This window comes from Emys orbicularis, chromosome 5, assembly GCF_028017835.1.
Source record: "Emys orbicularis isolate rEmyOrb1 chromosome 5, rEmyOrb1.hap1, whole genome shotgun sequence".
NCBI classification, from domain to species: domain Eukaryota; kingdom Metazoa; phylum Chordata; order Testudines; family Emydidae; genus Emys; species Emys orbicularis.
In genome coordinates this window covers 142,515,438-142,536,796 of record NC_088687.1, presented here as the reverse complement: position 1 = coordinate 142,536,796, position 21,359 = coordinate 142,515,438, and positions in this window count along the sequence as shown.

Sequence of the window (21,359 nt, the reverse complement as noted above, 5' to 3'; positions counted from 1 at the left end):
CGGCACCTTAAAGACTAACAGATCACTGGACTCCTTGTTGTTTTTGTGGATACAGACTAACACGGCTACCCCTGATACTTGACATCTGTCAAAGTCAGTGATGGAATAGCCTGCTGATGGGGGAGTTTCTTCCTAACCATAAGAACGGCCATACTGAGTCAGACTAAAGGTCCATCTAGCCCAGAATCCCGTCTTCCGACAGTGGCCAATTCCAGGTGCAGTTATATGGTTGCCATTCCGGGCCCCAAACAGCCCCCAGCCCCACTGACAGGCCTTTCAGGTCAGAAACTGCATCCATGTTTGTTTGTAGTCATCAGACGGCTGCGTTTTAGTCAAAGTTGGGTTAAACTAGAGTCCAGCCTTTCCCCATTAAGAAGATTGGGCTAAGAAAGAGAAGTGTATTGACAAACCCCTGTGTTATTTGCACCGTATTTCATGTCCTTTTCACATCTGTGTTGGCTCCGTATGTTTTGCAAATGCACCTGTGCCTGTGTGGGCGTCTCATTTATTCCTTCCTCCATACCCAGCCCGTGTCAACGTATTATGTTCTGTGCCTTCTGCTGGCTGCCCGATCTCCTGACTCTGCACTGATTGCAAAGAGGCACCATCAAAGCTGCAGTTGGGAATCAGGCAGAAAATCCCACCTCCCTTTTCTTCTTGCATCGGCTTGCAGAGTCCATGAAATTCCTTATCCCAGCACATTGCTGCCTAACCTCCAACCCTCTCAGAAAGAAAACCTCAGTGCCAGCAAGGATAAACCACCCTGCCATAACAAACCAATGTGTGCAGCCAGATGCTTATTAGCAACCCTAAACCAACAACCACTCTGTGCACCCAGTGCTGACAAGCAACCCTACCATAGCAAACCCACATTTACAGCTCAACTCTCACAAGCCGTCTTGCATTAAGAAACCACTGTGTTTTCCCCAGCACTTACGAGCAACCCTACCATAACAAACCAGGGTGGCTGTTCAGTGGCGGCGAAAGAACATTAATAAAGGGTACTGATTTCAGAGTCCCGGGCATCTAAATATACCATTACATGGAACAAAAATACTTGGATGGTATTGCTTTAATTTCATCCCCATATAAAGAACAGGAGTACTTGTGGCACCTTAGAGACTAACAAATTTATCCCCATATAATACTCTCCACTTTCCCTAGTTCAAACCATAGGGCCAGATTTTCCTCTCAGAAGAGTTTGCTGCTCCCACAGACTTAACTGGGCAAAATGGGGCCCTAAATCGTGAAAGAAGAAAGATCAAATGAACGTTAATTTCATGTCGCAGCACAAGGAAGCACATGCACCTGTCTGTCCGCCTACTGCACTTCGTATTTTTGCTGCATCCCGTCCCATCACCAACACAGATGAGACTTTAAGAGTCATGCGGAGCGTCTCCTGGGTCACGCTGCTGTTCAATGCGGGTCGAAAGGGAGGGAGCCGGAATGTGTATGTATCACCTGTTATGCCTTAGATGCGATATTGCAGATTTCACTGTGGTTACAAATGAAACGCTATGAAACCTTCTGGTTCCCGGTGTGTTTTATTGTCCGAAGTGCACAGCCTGAGTGGGGTTATTGGTCCTTCCCCCGCCCTGCCCCCGACACGCACACAAAATGCAGCTGATATTTGATGCCCCTTCCGTGTCCTCGTTGCTCACTTTGGGGAGGCTACGTGCCGGGCTGCCGACGCGTGTGAACTGCACAGAGACAGCGTGTGGAGAGGGAGAGGAGACCGAGACGGGGTTGGAGGCGGGAGTGGCGATTGTCTAGTACAACCCCTCTGAACGCACAGTTGCCAGCAGCGGCGGCGTGGCTGGGGAGGAGGCCGGGAGAGCAGATCTAGGACAACGTTACGTTGGAGAAGCTTGGCCTAGTTGATGCTCTGCAAACCCTGGCAGAGCCCAGGCTGGGGTGAGGAGCCAGGGGCTTTGTCACCAGGGGTAGAAGCCATTCAGGGCGGCCCCCGGAAATGGTTCACATGGTACACACAACTACCGCTTGCTCTCTATGGGGCCCGGCGTCACTCGGGTTTGGCCCGGAAGCTCCGTGTCATGACAGAGGCCGCTGAGCCAAACTTCGGTGAGAAGCGACCATTTGGTTTGCGGGCCCAGGGCAAATGGCTCCTTTTGCCTCCATGGGCAGCCCGGCCCCTGCCAATGGCGCGCCCCGTGCAGAACATGGGTACAGCTGCGGGCGCCAAGGGAGTGGGGATGCCTGTGCCCACGGATCTCCCACCATGCAAGGAGTGGGGGCTGCATGCCTTCTCGCTTCCCCCCCCCCCCCCGTCAGCGGAGGCCCGGCCTTTGGGAGGGGCGGGGGAGCTAGAGGGACGCTTCGAATGAGCTCAGTCCCGTGAGGCACTGAATGGTGGGTCTGCCTCAGTTCCTCCTACCAGCGGTGTGTGCTAGATCTCACACACCTGCATGGGAACTTGGCCCTACTGACTTGCTTTACCGCTGAGTCTGATTTTTTCCCAGCATGCCTTCCTGGGGCCAACCCTTTAAATGTGGCTGTGACAAGCAGCGGCAGCCCTAGTGTAGCTGTCCTGTGACGGCGGGGGGCTGCCTCTCTCATTCCCTTCCAGTGGGTGAGTAATCTCCGCTCTCTTTCCCGAGGCGATGACATATTCTGCCAGGAGGCTCAGAGAGCCAGCGCGAAACGTGTGTAGGGCCCAGCTCTGTAACACGCCGTCCACGTATTTATGGATAGCGGCAGTGCGGGCTAATGGATAGACAGCCCCTGGGTTCAATTCCCAGCTCGGCGCTGAGCGGCTGCATGGCTGTGGGCGGGTCACGCCCCCTCTTGCCGTGCCTCGGTTTCCCCTCCCAAACCTTGTCCCTCTCATCTAGTTCCGTGGCAAGTTCTTTGGGGCAGGCGCTGTTGCTTTGTGTCTGTACAGCGCCCGGCACAATGGGGCCTGGTGCTCAGTTGGAGCCTATAGCTGCTGCTGTGATACAGGTAAGAATAGTAACCCTTCATGGCACGAGCACAAAATCAAGGGGCTGCCATGGGGCTCCACTCCAGGGGCTGCTCTACGGATCCAGTCGCAGGATTGGGGCCTTCACACATGAAATTGCGTAACGGCTTGCCTGCCCTGGCCGGGGCGGGAGATGTTATCCCCGCCATGTAATCGATGGGGAAACTGAGGCACGGAGCGGGCAAAGGGATGGCCTGAGTCTCACATGCTGCCGTTTGGAGTTCCAGGGCTGCGTGTGTGTCTGTCAAAGTTAATTACCAAATGTTCCTCTGCTTAAACCCTTTTGTGATGCTTGTTTTTATATTATTTCCTTGGTCTTTCACTCTCTGTCGTGGCTAATTGAAGGCTGGAGTTATGAAGTGCCTGGGTTCCCCTTCGGGGACGCCCTAACAGCCTGCCTTTGTGTTTGACACCCGGGTCAGCGCAGCCCTGCGAGCCGGAGGGCCTGGAAGATTAGATGCTGGCAGGCTGCCAGACCGCAAACGGGCTGAACTTTGTTAACCTCCGGCAGGCTCCTCTGTCTCCAATTGGGAGTTAAAAATCAAATCCAAGCAGGGCTTTTGGGTGGGGCAGTATTCATTGCCGGCGCTCAGGTGCTCAGGAGAGCGGGTTAACCCAGGCCGGTCGTTGCAATAAGACGATTTCAGCAGGGTGGTGTGTTAGAGGAGGGGATCTGCGTGCTGCAATGGCTGTCCATAAAACGCAGCTGGGACCCTGCCCCACCGGGGCTGCGTTTGTTGGTTTAACTCCAGCTAATGGGCCCCGCAGTCGGCTCTACTCATTACCTGCTGACAGACCGGAAACACACTGTGTACGCTCCTGGTAGGAGCCAGGCAAGGCGGGCCCTGCCGGCTGCATCGGGCCTAGCGCAGAACCCTCTGCGTTCGGACCTGCTGCTGCGTCTCTGTCCTCAGCAGGATACTTCTTCTTTGTACTACCCGGATCGGGGTCTCCAGGACGGTAGTGAGAGAGAGAGTCCCTGCCCAATGAGGTTACACGACTAAGGGTAGCAAAGGCACAGAGAGGGAAGGCGACTGGCCCCAGGTCACACAGCAGAACCAGGATTCGAACTCAGGTCTCCTGCTGCCCAGTCCGGCGCTGACTCCTGCTAGGCTGGTGTATTACCGCACCTTTAGGTACGTGTACCCTTCCGGTGGCATGTCGAGTGCAGGCACTGCACACCCAGCTAGCACGGGGATCGCTAGCAGTGGAGACGCTGAGGCCCGGCTTAGGCTCGGAGGGTGCTGGGCCCCTCTCGCCTGACCCCTAAGATATATCCCCTGCATATCTCTCTACACATCCTACCCATGTCCACGCTGGTATTTTTAGCAGCATAGTGTCCTGCTGCCTCCCCCCGCCGGAGCCTTTCACTGCCACACGTGGTTGCACACCACAGGGACAAGCGTGGACACAGCCTGCTTTCACGGCCGTGCGCAGGGGCGGCTCCAGGCACCAGTGCACCAAGCGCGTGCCTGGGGTGGCACGCTGCGGGGGGCGGCGTGCCGGTTGCCATGAGGGCGGCAGTCAGGCTGCCTTCGGTGGCATGCCTGCGGGAGGTCTGCCGGTCCCGCGGTTTCGGCGGTGGGTACGCCGAAGGCGTGGGACCGGCGGACCTCCCGCAGGCACGCCGCCGAATCCGCGTTACCAGCGGACCTCCCACAGGCACGCCGCCGAATCCGCGTTACCAGCGGACCTCCCGCAGGCACGCCGCCGAATCCACGTTACCAGCGGACCTCCCGCAGGCACGCCGCCGAATCCGCGTTACCAGCGGACCTCCCGCAGGCATGCCGCCGAATCCGCGTTACCAGCAGACCTCCCGCAGGCACGCCGCCGAAAGCCGCCTGCCTGCCGTGCTTGGGGCGGCAAAATACATAGACCCGCCCCTGGCCGTGCGTCACTACCCGGGTAGCGCCTGGACTCTGCACGCTGCCTTTAGTGCAGCCATTGCAGTGGCCCACGTTAGCCGGGGGTTGGGTATGTAATAATAGGGCCAGACCAACCTCAGGCTTGGGGGAAAGTTTGATCCGGCTCTGAATGACGCAGTCTGTGTAAAAGGCCCCAGTCGAAACACTCCTCAACTGGGAAGGTTGGATCCGAGCCCTGTAACGTCCTGCGTGGTAGAGCAAGAGCAGGATTGGCAGCGGATGAATAGAAAGGGGATTCTCTGTTGAGGCAGCTGGACACAGCCAGACCCTGGCTCTCTGGCTCCCAAGATGACTAACAGCCTGTGCTGGCTTGTGTCACCGTGGGGTCTCCCCAGATGCTGGCCAGACTATGTAGTCATGGCAGGGGGCTGCTGGGTAAACTCCAGATTCCAGCCTAGCAGCTCCCTCTTATCTGTCTATCAGGCCAAACCAAAATTGCACCTGAGGTCTGGGGGAATTGAGCTTCTGCTTCAAGCATCATGTGTGATGGTCTTTGGGCTCTGATCTGCATCAAGCTCTGATGCAGACAGCCAAGCAATGGGGCGTGAAACCAGCATCTCGGTCTTTGCCATGAATCAGCTCCCAGTACAAACCCAAGCCATTTGTGCAGTCTGCTTTTCCCATTTACATCCTCGAATAGCCAGGGCTTAAACATTCAGAGGCCAGGCACCGTAAAACATGTTCTTACCATCAAGTGCAGGAAGTGTTTGCTTTGACTCCACTTTGGGGTCTGGAGGGAGAGTCCTGCATGGCGCTGTCCCCAGATGGGCCTGGAGCCTGGCATTCTCACGCAAGCATAGAGGTGGGTCCCACTGTCAGTTTGTAGGGAAACCGCCCAGTCAGTAGGAACTAGTCAATGTCTGAGCAGCACTTTGAAGAGGAAATGTGCTATGCAAGTGTCCTTGTACTTTGCATGTACGGTGTGTATCACGTCGCCCTCTACTGGCTGGTCCCTATAGAGGATAACAGCCTCCTGTGGGTTGGAGCTGCTCTTTAAACTCGGTTGGCAAGATCTGTATTTTGGTGCAAACCCTGCTGATGCTCTGTGGTGTCTGCATGCTACTTTCTGATTGCAGTGTAGTGTAGGGGTTAGCGCACTGGACAAGGACTCAGGAGTGGGCAGATTCTCTTCTCAGGCATCATGGGACTCCAAACACCACTGGCACGGCCACTGGTGCGTTATTATTTATTCGTGTAGCAGTGGCACCTAGAGGTCCCAGTCAGGGATCAGAGCTGCATTGTGCTTAGTTGCTGTACACACCATATAACAAAAAGGAGGTTTCAATCCCCAGGAGGCTATAAATACCTACCTGGGGAACAAATATTTGCTGGTGGTCTCTTCAATCTACCAGAAAAAGGTCTAGCATGAGCCAATGGCTGGAAGTTGACACTAGACAAATTTTTAATAGAGTAAATGTTTTAACCATTGGAACAACCTACCAAGGGCTGTGGTGGATTCGCTATCAGTGACAAGTTTTAAATCAAGATTGGATGTGTTTCTAAAAGATCTGCCCTAGGAATTATTGTAGGAAAAGTTCTCTGGGCTGTTATGCAGGAGGTCAGACTAGATGATCACAATGCTCCCATCTGGTCTTGGAATCTATGAACCTATGTAGATGCACCACTGCAAATCACGGCTTACCTTCTCTGTGCTAGGGTTTGCAATGGTGCAGCTACACTGGTGGCTGGAATCGGGGCCAGCCCCCAGTGTGGAGAAGGCCTCATTGCACCCACAACAACCCCACTGCCATCAATGAGAAGAGACGACAACCTGAAACTTTGAGCTCCTGGCGATGCCTCCATAGGGCACCACCCTGCTTTGGATGCCTGGGGCAAGCTAGATGTCTGAGTAGCTTATCTCCATCTCTCATCTCTACTCTGGACCCTCTTCCCCGGTCACGTTAAGTCTCCACAGACATTAAGTCTCCACGGCCCCACTGGTTGTCCCTCTGTGGCCATGGGAGCATTTCTCTAGCCTGGGACGCTGTAAGTGGAATACTTTCTTTTCCCCCTCTCTCCTTAAGTCTCTTCCCCGCTTGTACTTTTTCGTTTGTGGATTGACATCACTTTGGTTCCAGACCTCATAAAACGAATGCCATCCCAGGAGGAGTCATGAATTACAGGTTTACCAGTTAGGAAAGCCCCAGTGCTCGCAAGGCCTTCTCTCTTTCTCTCTTTTCAGTCTCCTTTTCAGAACATGTGTGAAATAAATTCATCCGCTTTGCTCATGACCAACAATCGGGCCTTATGGGGGTTTCCTCTGGAAATAGCATAATGCATGAAGAAAAAGAGTGAAGCCAGGGCACTTAAACTGGAGAGAGCTCTCCAGTCCTGATCCAAAGCCTTCTGGAGTCAATGGGAACCTTTCCATCCAGTTCCTTGGCCTTTGGATCCAGCATTCTGTTTTAAGGAAGGAGAGAGACTATGGAAAACCCCTGCTCAGATTTATGGATATTTTCACAGGGATCTTGGTTCTATATAGCTGTGGTACCCCCGGTGCCCTCATTGCTGTAGTATCGCTGAAGTCACAGCACCCCTGTGAGGAAGGGCAATGCTATTACACCTAGTTATATTGGGGAAAGTAAGGGACAGAGGCTTGTTTAAAGTCATACATAGCGCCTGTGGTAGAGGAGGGAGTTGAACCGAGATCTCCCAAGCGTGCACTTTAATTGCCAAAAAGCAAATACGGACAAGACACAGAGATTGAATCTGTGGTTATAAGTAGTTGTCGTTACTTTCTGGTTTTCCCCGCCCTAGATTGCCCTTTAAATTGATTCGTGATATGCTCAATCTGCCCCTCCAGAGGCTGGCTATTGCCTGTCAGATGCAATAAGACACTTGTACGGTCCTCTAGGTAATGCTTCTGCTTTGAGACAACTGCTTTTAACTTTTAGTGAAACCTATGTAGTTAGTTACAGGAAACAGATGCTCTTAACAAACTCTCCTAGTTCTATTTCATAGGCAGTACTTCATCCCTCGCTCATTCTGACCATTAAGCCTGACCAAACACCTTCATGAGCAGCGCTGCTTGTTGGAATTGTCATTTCGGCTGTTTCTTTGCTGTTGATAACGAATGCAGTCCTGGAAGTCCAAAGCAATGCTGTACTGCCACATCTATTTCACAAGAACTACAAGGACAGGAGCTGATTTCTCCTTGCTCTGATTTGTTGCCACCAACTTCAATGTGTGCTGCGAATTCAACAATTTATAAGAAAGACACCCCCATTTTTAAAATAGTTTCATTGAAATACTTCAAATACAATAAAAGGTTTCTGCAAAATCTTCAAGGTAATGAGATCCATATTACCGCGCAAATATTATCGGTAGCAACTGTTTTTCGTCTGGTGCTTTAAAGAACACGTTTTTTCTGTTAATACCACAATAGAGGATGTGGCTGTGGTTGTAAATAGTAACACCTACAAGTCCCCACTGAGACTGTGATCCCATGGTCTGGTCCCTGTGCAGACACAGTCACTACACTAAGAGCTTGCATTCTAAATAGACGAGGGGGGATACATCTTCCTCTGTGAAACAAGACACGGAGTAAGTGACTTGCCCAAAGTCACACAGGAATCTGTGTCAGAGCCATGATTTGTACAGGCCATGCGTCTCAGTCCAATGAATTAACCAAACTTCCCGTGTTGGTCAGCGGCCCACTGTTCCATAGCTGCCCATTGGGGAGTTTCTTGTTCATCTGGTGTTGGCCAATGTTGGAGAGAGGAGAATGGAGCCCTGGGCTGTGTGGTTTGGTAGTTCCCGGATAAACTGCATTGAATTAGCTGTTTGGTCCCACGTTTTGGGGAAGATTGGGGCCCCTGGCCAGGGCTGCGCTGATGAGACTCTGGATTAGGTGTAGTGGTGGGGTCAGGGTCTGGGTTGGAAGTCAGCCTAGGGCCAGGATTGAATATGTTGCTCTTAAGCTCTCCTTGTAGTGTTTTGACCCCAAACCAGCCAGTCTTGCTGGGGCTAGACCTGGAGAGCCGCCCCTTTCTCAGTTTGGATGCAGTTTGCTATTGAACCAGAATAAACAGGCGGGTTGGGATCGGGGGGGGGGGGGGGGGGAAACATCCGAACCCAATGAAAGGGATGGGCTGAGGACTCGATGTGAGTGGTAAATATGGGGTAACATTTTTGAAGCACTTAAGCCCCATTTTCAAAAGTGACTTGAGCAGTTACAGTCCTAAGCCACGTAAGTGCTTTTGAAAATTTTAGCCGCAATCTGAAGTCCTTGTGCCAACATAACTGGTCAAGAGGGAAGGCATGTTCTTGTGGCTACAGCATCAGCTGGGGTGGCAGGTGTCAGGGTTCTGCCTTCAGCTCTGACTGCTTCATTGTGACCTGGGGCAAATCACTTCACTTCTCTGTGCCTCAGTTTTCCCCTCTGTATAATGGGGTAACAATAATCCTGTTGTCACCAAGGTGCCGTGTGAGGTTTAATCCACGTTTATTAAGCTCCTGAGGATCCTTGGATGGAAGGAGGAGAGCAGAACAAAGTGTAAAGCTTTATCCAGCCAGTGTAACAAAATCTTCACTTCTCTGTCAACATTAGCACAGGACTGTTTTTTCTAGCCTTCAGTTGTTTGGTTTTTACTCTCCCTAGGATGCTGACTAGCAGACAGGGCCGGCTCCAGGGTTTTTGCCGCCCCAAGCTGCGGGGAAAAAAAAAAAAGCCACGATCGCGATCGGCAGCTCCACCACACCGCTTTCTTCTTCGGCAACAATTCAGCGGCAGGTCCTTCCCTCGGAGAGGGACCGAGGGACCCGCCGCCGAATTGCCGCCAAAGAGCCCGACGTGCCGCCCCTGCCCCTTGGCCGCCCCAAGCACCTGCTTGCTGGGCTGGTGCCTGGAGCCGGCCCTGCTAGCAGATCCAAAGGAGAGTCATTTTGCAAAACATGGACAGTTAAATTTATTTCCAAGCCTGCAACAGCATTGGAAAAAAATAACCCCAAGTTTAACTATGTGCTGTCTTCTTTTTGGCAAATCATTTCTTGGCCCACGAGACAAATATTGAGTAGAAAAGGGGCAGGTTATCTGCTGGTTCATGTGGACAATGAACTGCACAAAGCGGGAGAGCACTTGCTGTGTATCATGAAGAAGCAGCGTGGCCTACTAGCTAGCATACGTGATTGAGACTCTGGAGACATGGGTTGTATTCCCACCTCTGCCACTGGCCTGCTGGGTGACCTGAGGCAAATCCTGTTTGTTCTTGTGCCTCAGTTTCCTCCATCTGAGAAATGATAGTGGCCTCCTTTGAGGTTTACAGGTGTGAACTGCTATGTAAGAGCTTGGTGGTGGTATTAGAAGATGCTTGCTTTCGCTGAGGATTGTCTGACGCAGGGGAATTGTCCTCACTCGCTGCAGCTTTATTCCAGCTCAGGTTGGCAGTGACTGAACGTTGTTACCATCTGATGACTGGCTCCCTGTATATGAAATGAGCCCATTGGCCCACCTTTTGATCCTGGTGGCAGTGGTGCAACTCCACTGGTGTAAGGGGGGTTTCTCCAGGCCAAGTGAGAAGTCTAAACAGGGGTCTGAGGCTGGTGTCTACTGGACAGGGGTCCATGTCGCAAAAAAATACCTGCTACCACCTGCCCCATTGTTGGCATGTCAGCAAATAAATGTGCCATGGAGAGTGAGCTCTCTATACACCTAACATGGCCTAGTGGATGGAGCACTGGTCTAGGGTGCAGGAGACCTGGATTCTATTTCCAGCTCTGCCACTGGTCTGCTGAGTGACCTTGGGCAAGTCACTTCTGGCCCCGAGCCTCAGTTTCCCCCATCTGAAAACTGGCCAGGATAATAGGGCCCTCATTTGTAAAGTGCTTTGAGTACTGGATAAGAACTAGGTGTTCTTGTAAGTGACCACCCCAGGTCAGGTTTGGGGCACTGTGTGGGGGAAGCTTTCATTGCCATTGATGTGTGTCATGCGGCTTAATTTCTGGCAGTCGGACAGTGGCATCCCCCAGGGGTCTGCATTGGGACCGGTGCTGTTCGACATATTCACAACTGATCTGGAAAAAGGGATCTCACAAAACTGGGCAACAAAATGGCAGATGAAATTCAATGTTGATCAATGCAAAGTAATGCACATTGGAAAGCATAATCCCAACTGTACATACAAAATGATGGGGTCTAAATTAGCTGTTACCACTCAAGAAAGAGATCTTGGAGTCATGGTGGATAGTTCTCTGAAAACATCCACTCAATGTGCAGCGGCAGTCAAAAAAGCCAACAGAATGTTAGGAATCATTAGGAAAGGGACAGATAATCAAACTGTAAATATCATAATGCCACTGTATAAATCCATGATACGCCCACCCCTTGAATATTGTGTGCAGTTCTGATCAACCCATCTCAAAAAAAAATATTAGAAATGGAAAAGGTTCAGAAAAGGGCAACAAAATGATTAGGGGTATGGAACAGCTTCTATTTCAAGAGAGCTTAAATAGACTGGGACTGTTCAGCTTGGAAAAGAGACGACTAAGGGGGGATATAATAGAGGCCTATAAAATCATGAATGGTGTGGAGAAAGTGAATAGGGAAGTGTTATTTACTCCTTCTCCTAACACAAGAACCAGGGGTCAGCCAATGACATTAATAAGCAGCAGATTTCAAACAAACAAAAGGAAGTCCTTCTTCATCCAACACACAGTCAACCTGTGGAACTCATTGCCAGGGGATGTTGTGAAGGCCAAAAGTATAACTGGGTTCAAAAAAGGATTAGATTGTTCCTGGAGGACAGGTCCATCAATGGCTATTAGCCAAAATGGTCATGGATGCATCCCCATGCTCTGGGTGTCCTAAGCCTCTGACTGCCGGAAGCTGGGACTGGACGACATGGGATGGATCACTCAATAATTTCCCTGTTCTGTTCATTCCCTCTGAAGCACCTGGCATTGGCCACTGTCGGAAGAACACAGGAACAAATCAACATACCCAAATCAACATACCCACTAACACAGGAACAAATCAACATACCCTTAGAGCCCCGACCGGGGTTATTCTATCTACTACCCAAGATCCACAAACCTGGAAATCCTGGACGCCCCATCATCTCGGGCATTGGCACTCTCACTGAAGGACTGTCTGGATATGTGGACTCCCTACTCAGACCCTACGCCACCAGCACTCCCAGCTATCTCCGTGACACCACAGATTTCCTGAGAAAACTACAATGCATTGGTGACCTCCCAGAAAACACCATCCTAGCCACCATGGATGTAGAGGCTCTCTACACAAACATCCCACACACAGATGGAATACAAGCTGTCAGGAACAGTATCCCTGATGATGACACAGCACAACTTATTGCCGAGCTCTGCGACTTTATCCTCACGCACAATTATTTCAAATTTGGTGACAATATATACCTCCAGACCAGTGGCACCGCTATGGGCACCCGCATGGCCCCACAATATGCCAACATCTTTATGGCTGACCTGGAACAACGCTTCCTCAGCTCTCGTCCACTCACGCCCCTTCTCTACCTACGCTACATTGATGACATCTTCATCATCTGGACCCATGGGAAGGAGACCCTGGAAGAATTCCACCATGATTTCAACAGCTTCCACCCCACCATCAACCTCAGCCTGGACCAATCTACACGGGAGGTCCACTTCCTGGACACCACAGTACAAATAAGCAATGGCCACGTTAACACCACCCTATACCGAAAACCCACCGACCGCTATGCCTACCTTCATGCCTCCAGCTTCCACCCCGGACACACCACACGATCCATCGTTTACAGCCAAGCACTGAGGTACAACCGCATCTGCTCCAACCCCTCAGACAGAGACCAACACCTACAAGATCTTCACCAAGCATTCTCAAAACTACGATACCCACACAAGGAAATAAAGGAACAAATCAACAGAGCCAGACGTGTACCCAGAAGCCTCCTGCTACAAGACAGGCCCAAAAAAGAAACCAACAGAACTCCACTGGCCATCACCTACAGCCCTCAGCTTAAACCTCTCCAACGCATCATCAGTGATCTACAACCCATCCTGGACAATGACCCCTCACTTTCACAGACCTTGGGAGGCAGGCCTGTCCTCGCCCACAGACAACCTGCCAACCTTAAGCATATTCTCACCAGCAACCACGCACCGCACCATAACAACTCTAACTCAGGAACCAACCCATGCAACAAACCTCGATGCCAACTCTGCCCACATATCTACACCAGCAGCACTATCACAGGACCTAACCAGATCAGCTACAACATCACCGGCTCATTCACCTGCACGTCCACCAATGTTATATATGCCATCATGTGCCAGCAATGCCCCTCTGCTATGTACATTGGCCAAACTGGACAGTCACTACGCAAGAGGATAAATGGACACAAGTCAGATATCAGGAATGGCAATATACAAAAACCTGTAGGAGAACACTTTAACCTCCCTGGCCACACAATAGCAGATGTTAAGGTAGCCATCTTACAGCAAAAAAACTTCAGGACCAGACTCCAAAGAGAAACTGCTGAGCTCCAGTTCATTTGCAAATTTGACACCATCAGATCAGGATTAAACAAAGACTGTGAATGGCTATCCAACTACAGAAGCAGTTTCTCCTCCCTTGGTGTTCACACCTCTACTGCTAGCAGAGCACCTCACCCTCCCTGATTGAACTAACCTCGTTATCTCCACACTGATTTATACCTGCCTCTGGAGATTTCCATTACTTGCATCTGAAGAAGTGAGGTTCTTATCCACGAAAGCTTATGCTCCCAATACTTCTGTTAGTCTTAAAGGTGCCACAGGACCCTCTGTTGCTTTTTGTCGGAAGACAGGATACCGGGCTAGATGGACCCTTGGTCTGACCCAGTGTGGCGGTTCTTATGTTCTTATGAATTCATGATCTATAATAAGAAAATGCCCCAAAGGTCCTGATTCCTCTTTCACTTACACCTGGGAACTCCATTAACCACAGCGGAGTTACTCCCCAATTCCCACCACCATGAATGAGATCAGAATCAGGCCCAAAGGTTATTGCTGGTGCTGGTTATTATGGGACCATACCTGCATTTCTTGTGCATCCTGAACTCCCATTGCAAGCAGTGCAATGAAGCAATGGAAGATCCAGGCATAGCTTTTCACCTGTTATAAGTAGAGATGACCCCCTAGGGTAAACCGACAGCAAATGTGAAAAATCGGGACAGGGGGTGGGTTGTAATAGGAGCCTATATAAGAAAAAGCCCCCCAAATCAGGACTGTCCCTCTAAAATCGCGACATCTGGTCACCCTATGACCCCCAGACCAAATCCTTGCATCTGAACACCTTACATTTCTAATTGAGGATCATTATTCATTTTTTCAATTGCCTTCCTCTATGGATGGAAGTCGATATCACTGAGTGACATTCACCCCTGTGCAAAGGGCCTACTCACCACTGAGCTCCTGTTTTGAGGACCCAAGCAGACACCCCATGCGAGGCCGAGCATGAGAAGGCCCATTGGGAGGAAATCCGGTTCTAATATGGCATCGTCCCAGTGGAAAACACAGGGCTGCTACATTCAGCAAGGTCTGTGTGCGATTAAAATGCAGGAGACCAGCTGAAGAAGTGGAGACGATTGAATACTACTTTTTGGTAACAGGTTGTTAAAAGCCAACCGTTTATGTTATTTTTATATGCAGTTGGCTGTGCAATGAATGTTCCAAAAAAAATTATAATGGCCAAAGGGTCTCAGGATGGAAAAACATCAGATCGTCTATCAAACGAGCTTTCCTGTCTTACATCTCAGACGCAGAAAGTGCTTAATATCTAACTCAGGCTGCTTGTCACCTTGCGATGATGTAGAATCCAGAGGGCATAATTTAAATGTAAACTGTGTACAGTATGGAATGTGCTTTTTCACTTAGCGTTGTTTAGAGTGCAGTAGCTAACCAGCATGGGAATCCTTAATACAGTCACAAGGGCTAATAAATAATATTAATTAGTAGAGCATCTTTCATCCAGGGATCACAAAGGGGGGTAATGATCATTGTTAGTGGACAAGCAGTCTCGATAAAGAGATCAAGCTATGCAACAAACTTCCAGAGGAGAGCAGGTGAATCTAGAGTGTGACTGTCTTTTTGAAAAGGCCTTTTCATCAGAGCAAGCATGACACTCATAGTATTGTTACTCCCATCTCCCCAAACAGCCCCCCCCATGTTTTCCCCAAAGCCTCTAAATAAGTGATATCCCAGAACCTTTACCGCAGAAAGGGAGACATGCCAGAGAGTCCAGAAAGTCCCTTCTGTTGCTATTGATTAGATGTGGAAGGTGCTTGCCCAGACTGAGAGAGAGAAAGACGGATATTAAGGATGTTCAAAAGTAGAATTTGCCACGAACATTTGTGCAAGAAATGAAAATGTTCATTTCTTGCAAAATTTTTCACAGAATTTTTATTGGGGTTCAACTAAACGAAATTAAAAGAATTCCACTTTGGTTTGGTTTGAAATTGAACAAAAAAGGCGGGGGGTTCGGGTTTTGGATTTCTTCACCCTCTTCTCTCCCTTTTCTTTAGTTGTTGAAAACCCGACTCCGAACTTTTTTTTTTTAAACTGAAACACGTCAGACAAAATGAAAATTTCCCACAAAAGATTTTATTGTGATCAAAAAGCCTTTTTGGGAGGGTGTCAAAGATATGTTTCAATGGAAATTTTTAGCTCCTATGTGTCTCAGTTTCCCCAGTTATACAATGGGGATAATAGTAGTTCCCTACTTCACAGGGGAGTGTGAGGATACATACATTGAAGATTGTGAGGCTCTCAGAAACTATGTTAACGGGGGCCATATAGGTACGTTAGATAGATGATATGCTTGTAAAGTGTGTTTTTTGTCCATTACGGTGGCTAGTCTATGCAGGATAACAGCCTACTGCTACTTCCAGTTAACAGAGCTGCTCCTTTAGCATTCGTGGCAGAGATCTGTGCTGCTGGCCCAAAGGTGCCAGGTTTAAGCCCTGTGACCCATGAGGATGGTTACATTTGTATCTAGTGTTGTGGTTCATTCCAGTCTCTCAGGGACCAGATTCTCTGCAGGGGGACTTCAATAGAGCTATTCTAATTTACCCTCGCTGAGGATCTGGCCCTGGGAGGGAGGTCTGGTGACATCGGACTGTCTTAGGAAATCTCTGGTATTGCCTGGGGCACATTCAGTGAGAACGGACTTTTCTGGGTTTGTTCTGATATGGCTGTGAACTGGGAGATCCCTATTGGGTAATGAGGGGCCAGGGCCTTCCCACCGCACTCATAAATGGAGGTTATCCTCACAGCCCCCCTGGAGGTAGGGACCTGCTAGCTCCATTTCACACACAGGACAGACAAAGAGGTTTGCCTAGGATGACAGAGGCTGAGTTAGGAAGGGAACCCACGTCTCCAAAGTCCTCAGCCTATGCTCACACCCCAGACCATGCTTCCTAAACCAGGGAAGGAGTCTAGTATTGTAATTCAATGGTCCCAGTGATTACCAGGGCTCCCAAACTTTGCCCCACTAAAAGCCACGGTGGCTACTTGACAGAACCTGGAGATGGCCATACCTGTGTCTGAATGGGACAATCTGTATGGTTAACAGGGTCTCACCCATTGACTTCTGGCTGGGATAGCTGGGATTGGGACGAGCCACAGGGATAAAGCCAGTTCGGCATGCTGGGAGATGTAGCCTCCCTAGGCTGCATCTCCTCACTAAACAGGAGATAGGCTGCTGTTCTGGAGCCCCTGCTATCCCTCAACCTTTCCGTCCTGCGGCGAAGAAGCAAACTGGCCACTAAATGTCATTGTTGCTTCCTGAGACGGTGTTGGGGAAACGCATTTGTGGTGGAACCGTTTAGCAGTTGAGCTCGTTGTCAGGTAGTCTTTGCACCCACTGACCTGGTTGCCGGCTGGCCCAGTCCTGATGCATCAGGCAAACGCCCCCAAGGCTGGTGCTGGAACTTGATTTCAAAGGACGATCAGTTGGTATCAGCAGCAAGGGCCTGCTGTGAGCCGTGGAGAGAGGAGGTTTATCGCTGAAGGAGTTAAACACTTTGCAGGAAAGGCCTTTTCCTACCCCCTCCGCCCCTTTACCAGATTATTCCAGTACAGTAAATCATCCAGACCTTGACGGGAAGAAAGCTGCCAACTTGGACAAAAGACTAATTGCCACGATAGAAGGTTAGCTGCTCCAGTTGGGGATTTGGGGTAATGGAAGTCAGGTCTGGGTTTCTATAAATGTTATGCCAAGTTAATGCATGAATGAGGATCAGGGCTGCCCGCCTTTATTAGCTCATTGATTCTGTTGATCCCGTGCCAACACCGCCTGCCGTTCGAGCCCTGACAGGAGAGGCTGGGGGGAAGGACCCTGGCGTATTTTACAGTAACAGTAAAACTCCCTAATGAAGAAAAGCAAATGTGTAATCATTACTTTCATCAACGTAAAAACCACACAGACCTCGGTATGATGACTCGTGCAGGAGGAGCCTGCTGCTCTGAGGGTCTTTTGTTCCTCGGTAGCAGCTGGCTACTGTGTTAAGAACAAAAAAATTGGCTGCAGCGCTGGAGGGAGATAAAAGACGCAAATGCCACCCAAGATAGAGCTTTCTAACCGGGCTGCCACAGCTACAACATCAAGGCTTCACTGGTGTTTTCGTCAGGGTCAGGAGAAAGCAGGGATGGTGTCTCTCTTTCCTGTTGTTAAACAGTTTAAACTCTGCACTGGGGGACTCTCTTCAAGGAAATAATCCTCAGGGAATCTGAGAGCCAAAATTTAGAGCTTGGAACAACACGGAGGGAGCAAAGGGGTGTAAGGATAGAGGTGGAAAAGATCTGTTAGAACCTCCAGTCCTGCCCCACTCATCTGTTAAGTTCACAGCCTACACACAGAGAACTCGGATAAAAACAGAAAATACTCTTGTTGGAAGATTGTAATGGTAACATGACTTTATTTCTTAGAATTCAGAACATTACCACACTAGAACCGCAAAACAGAGAGAGATAAAGCAGGCTGCTCACCCCACCTTAATCTAGGCAGAACGATTCTCATCACGTGTCTCCTGACAGAGCCACCTGCATGCAAGTAGAACCAGGAAACACCCTACACTTAAAGCAATAGCTTGTAATTTTAACACAGTTTCAATACATCACATCACTCAATGCAGGACTGATGCTTGCAGTATATTTTTTAGTGCTCCCTCCAACCTTGGTTTGAAATGGCCCGAGCAGTGTGCTTCCTGCTTCTCATCAGTTGCCTTGTAGTCTAATAAGAACTGATCCATTTTTGTGCATTACGTACAAAGAAATCAGATTTTTTTAAAGGAGCTAATTTGAATGATTCCCCTGCCGTGTTAGTAACCCAAACACCACAACATTGTGGTTGGCATGTGAGGAGCAGGAAATGTGACTGGCCACAAACAGAATGTACAAGTGAGCAGGCCACTCTCAGCTGATTAACCTCATGGTATTGTGTGGTGACATTCAAATCCCAGCTCCTGGAGTCAGGTGATCACATGAGACTCAAGGCTTTCATTTAAACTAAAAGAGGAGTACGTTTCTAGCCTTCATGGATGTGGAGAAGGGCTTCAAAGACTCCAAAACAGGCCAGCAAATAAAAAAGGACCGAATGTTTGTTTGTTTTCAATCTCATGATTGTTGGGGGCCCTGAATCATAATTTTTGAATGGCTGGGGCTGGGGTGGAAATATTGCAGTGAACTAAGCTGTATTAAGAACATAAGAACATAAGAACGGCCGTACTGGGTCAGACCAAAGGTCCATCTAGCCCAGTATCTGTCTACCGACAGTGGCCAATGCCAGGTGCCCCAGAGGGAGTAGACCTAACAGGTAATGATCATGTGATCTCTCTCCTGCCATCCATCTCCATCCTCTGACGAACAGAGGCTAGGGACACCATTCTTACCCATCCTGGCTAATAGCCATTTATGGACTTAGTATTAATGTTGAGAAATTCCTACACAGCAACAGATGCGCACCTACTTGGTCTGGTGAAGAGCTAGATACCTACAAGATGAGACCAGGCTTTGGCAATACTTTGAAAGTCCTTGTGGCTATGGTGGAAAAACATTGTCAAGGAGGAAGGTTCTGCACCATTTTCTAGAGGTGATCAGACTCCAGATTCTCCTAGTCTCCCCTGTAGGTTTGTTACACAGGCAGATGCTTTGTGCCCAGCTCTCATGCGTTTTATGATCTGATTTAGCTGAGAGGGGAGCAGCGGTCTTGGAGGTTCATAGTTAAAGAAGTGGTAGCAGTCTCTGGGGATGGGAATTGGGACCGCAGCTATTTCTGCAATACACATATGAAGTATGCATAATGTTCTCCTCTAGTGTCTGGTTTACACAGAAGATAACCTACGACTGCTGCCAGACAATGGAGTTACTCCTTAAGCTTTGTGCTTCAGTGCTGAAAGTCCCTGGCAGAGCTAGGTGGGAAATACTTTTCCCATCCTGCAGGACTGCCCAGAGGATTCAGGGGGCCTGGGGCAAAGCAATGTTGGGGGCCCCTTCCATAAAAAAAAGTTGCAATACTATAGTAACGTGTATTTGGAAATGTAAAAAATAACCAGTGAAATACATTCAAAAATTATTTTTTAATTATTTGAAAATACACGCAATACATGATTTAAAAACATTAAATGCTTTAATGATATGTATACATTTTCAATTGCATAATGGGCTGTCACTGGGTGATGGTGATGGTTGGTGCCAATGGGCTCTCACTGCCTGGGGGTGGCGCTGCTGTTGCCCAGGGCTGGGTGGGGAGCTGAGCTCTGGGTCGGGGGGTGCCCGACTCAGAGGGGCTGGGCTCAGAGCTGGGGGTCAGGGCTGTGGGGAGATGGGGTCAGGGGGTGCCCGGCTCAGAGGGGCTGGGGTCAGAGATGGGGGTCAGGGCTGTGGGGGGATGGGGTCAGGGGGGTGTCTGGCTCAGAGGGGCAGGGCTCAGAGCTGGGGGTCAGGGCTGTGGGGAGGGGATGGGGTCAGGGGGTGTCCGGCTCAGAGGGGCTGGGCTCAGAGCTGGGGGTCAGGGCTGTGGGGGGATGAGGTCAGGGGGGTGTCTGGCTCAGAGGGGCTGGGCTCGGAGCTGGGGGTCAGGGCTGTGGGGGGCTGGGGTCAGGGGGGTGTCTGGCTCAGAGGGGTTTACCATGCTGCTTACCCCCGCCTCCCCTCTCTCCCGGAGCCTCAGCGCGCTGCGTCCAGGAGCGGCCCTGGACAGCGCTGCAGCGGCCTGGCTCCACGGGACCTGAGCTACTCCCGCTCAGAGCCGCGTGGTAAGGGGGCGGGGCTGCGAGCTGTTAATTAACTTAGGTTTGAACAGAGACTGGGAATGGTTGGGTCATTACAGTAATTGAATCTATTTCCCCAGGTTAAGTATCCTCACACCTTCTATGGGCCATCTCGATTATCACTTCAAAAGTTTTTTTTCTCCTGCTGATGATAGCTCATCTCAATTGATTGGCCTCTTACAGTTGGTATGGCTACTTCCACCTTTTCATGTTCTCTGTATGTATAAATATCTTCTTGCTGTATGTTCCAGTCTATGCATCCGAAGAAGTGAGCTGTAGCCCACGAAAGCTTATGCTCTAATAAATTTGTTAGTCTCTAAGGTGCCACAAGTACTCCTGTTCTTTTTGCGGATACAGACTAACACGGCTGCTACTCTGAAACCTGCAAAATAGCTAGGGGGTCTGTGGCACAGTCAGGATTTAAACCCAGATTTTCAGAGTCCTAGTCCAGGCTGCTAAACATCAGCCCACATTGGCTGCCTGTCGTGTCATTCCTCAGCCTTCAAGTTTGAAAAACAGAGAGAGAGAGAGAGACACACACACATATACAGGGCATGTCTCCCTCTCTGTTCAGCTGAGCAAATGGCTCTTCCGAGGTCATCCTGTGTCACTGCAGATGTGGTGGCCTCGGGTTTTATTTTTTCTCTGTCTCTTGTTATAGAGTAAAAAAAAAAAAAAACGGATCCTGAGACTTTAGAAAACCCGTTCATGGTTTCCATCCAGCGCGCTAACTTAGAAGAATAATAACAATCGTATCGATGGCCTGGGGTGTTTACTTTGGCCACGGGAATGACGGGGATGTTCCAAGCTTCAGCTGAACTGATTCGACATGTCAGGGAATGTTCCATTTCTCTGCTCCAGAGGCTTTGCTGGGAGCTCCGTAATGAACAGCGGATAAAGAGAGAGAGAGAGAGAGAGAACACCCCCCCCCCTCCACCTCCTCACAGTTCCCTTCCTTCCTCCCTCCCATTGCAAACCAAATGTGGGAACAGCAAGTCAGATTTTCCTTAAATAAAGCAGCCCGGACACATGTAACACTATGCTACAAGCTAATTACATGTTAAAGGCTACCAGGTCAATATTGCCTTGTTAACCTTGTCAGGCTGATGAGCGAAGGAAAGCTCCTGCTGGCCCCTGGGGTCTGGAGGGGGAAGGGGCGGAGGGTTCATCCATGGAGTTAGAGGATCTAAC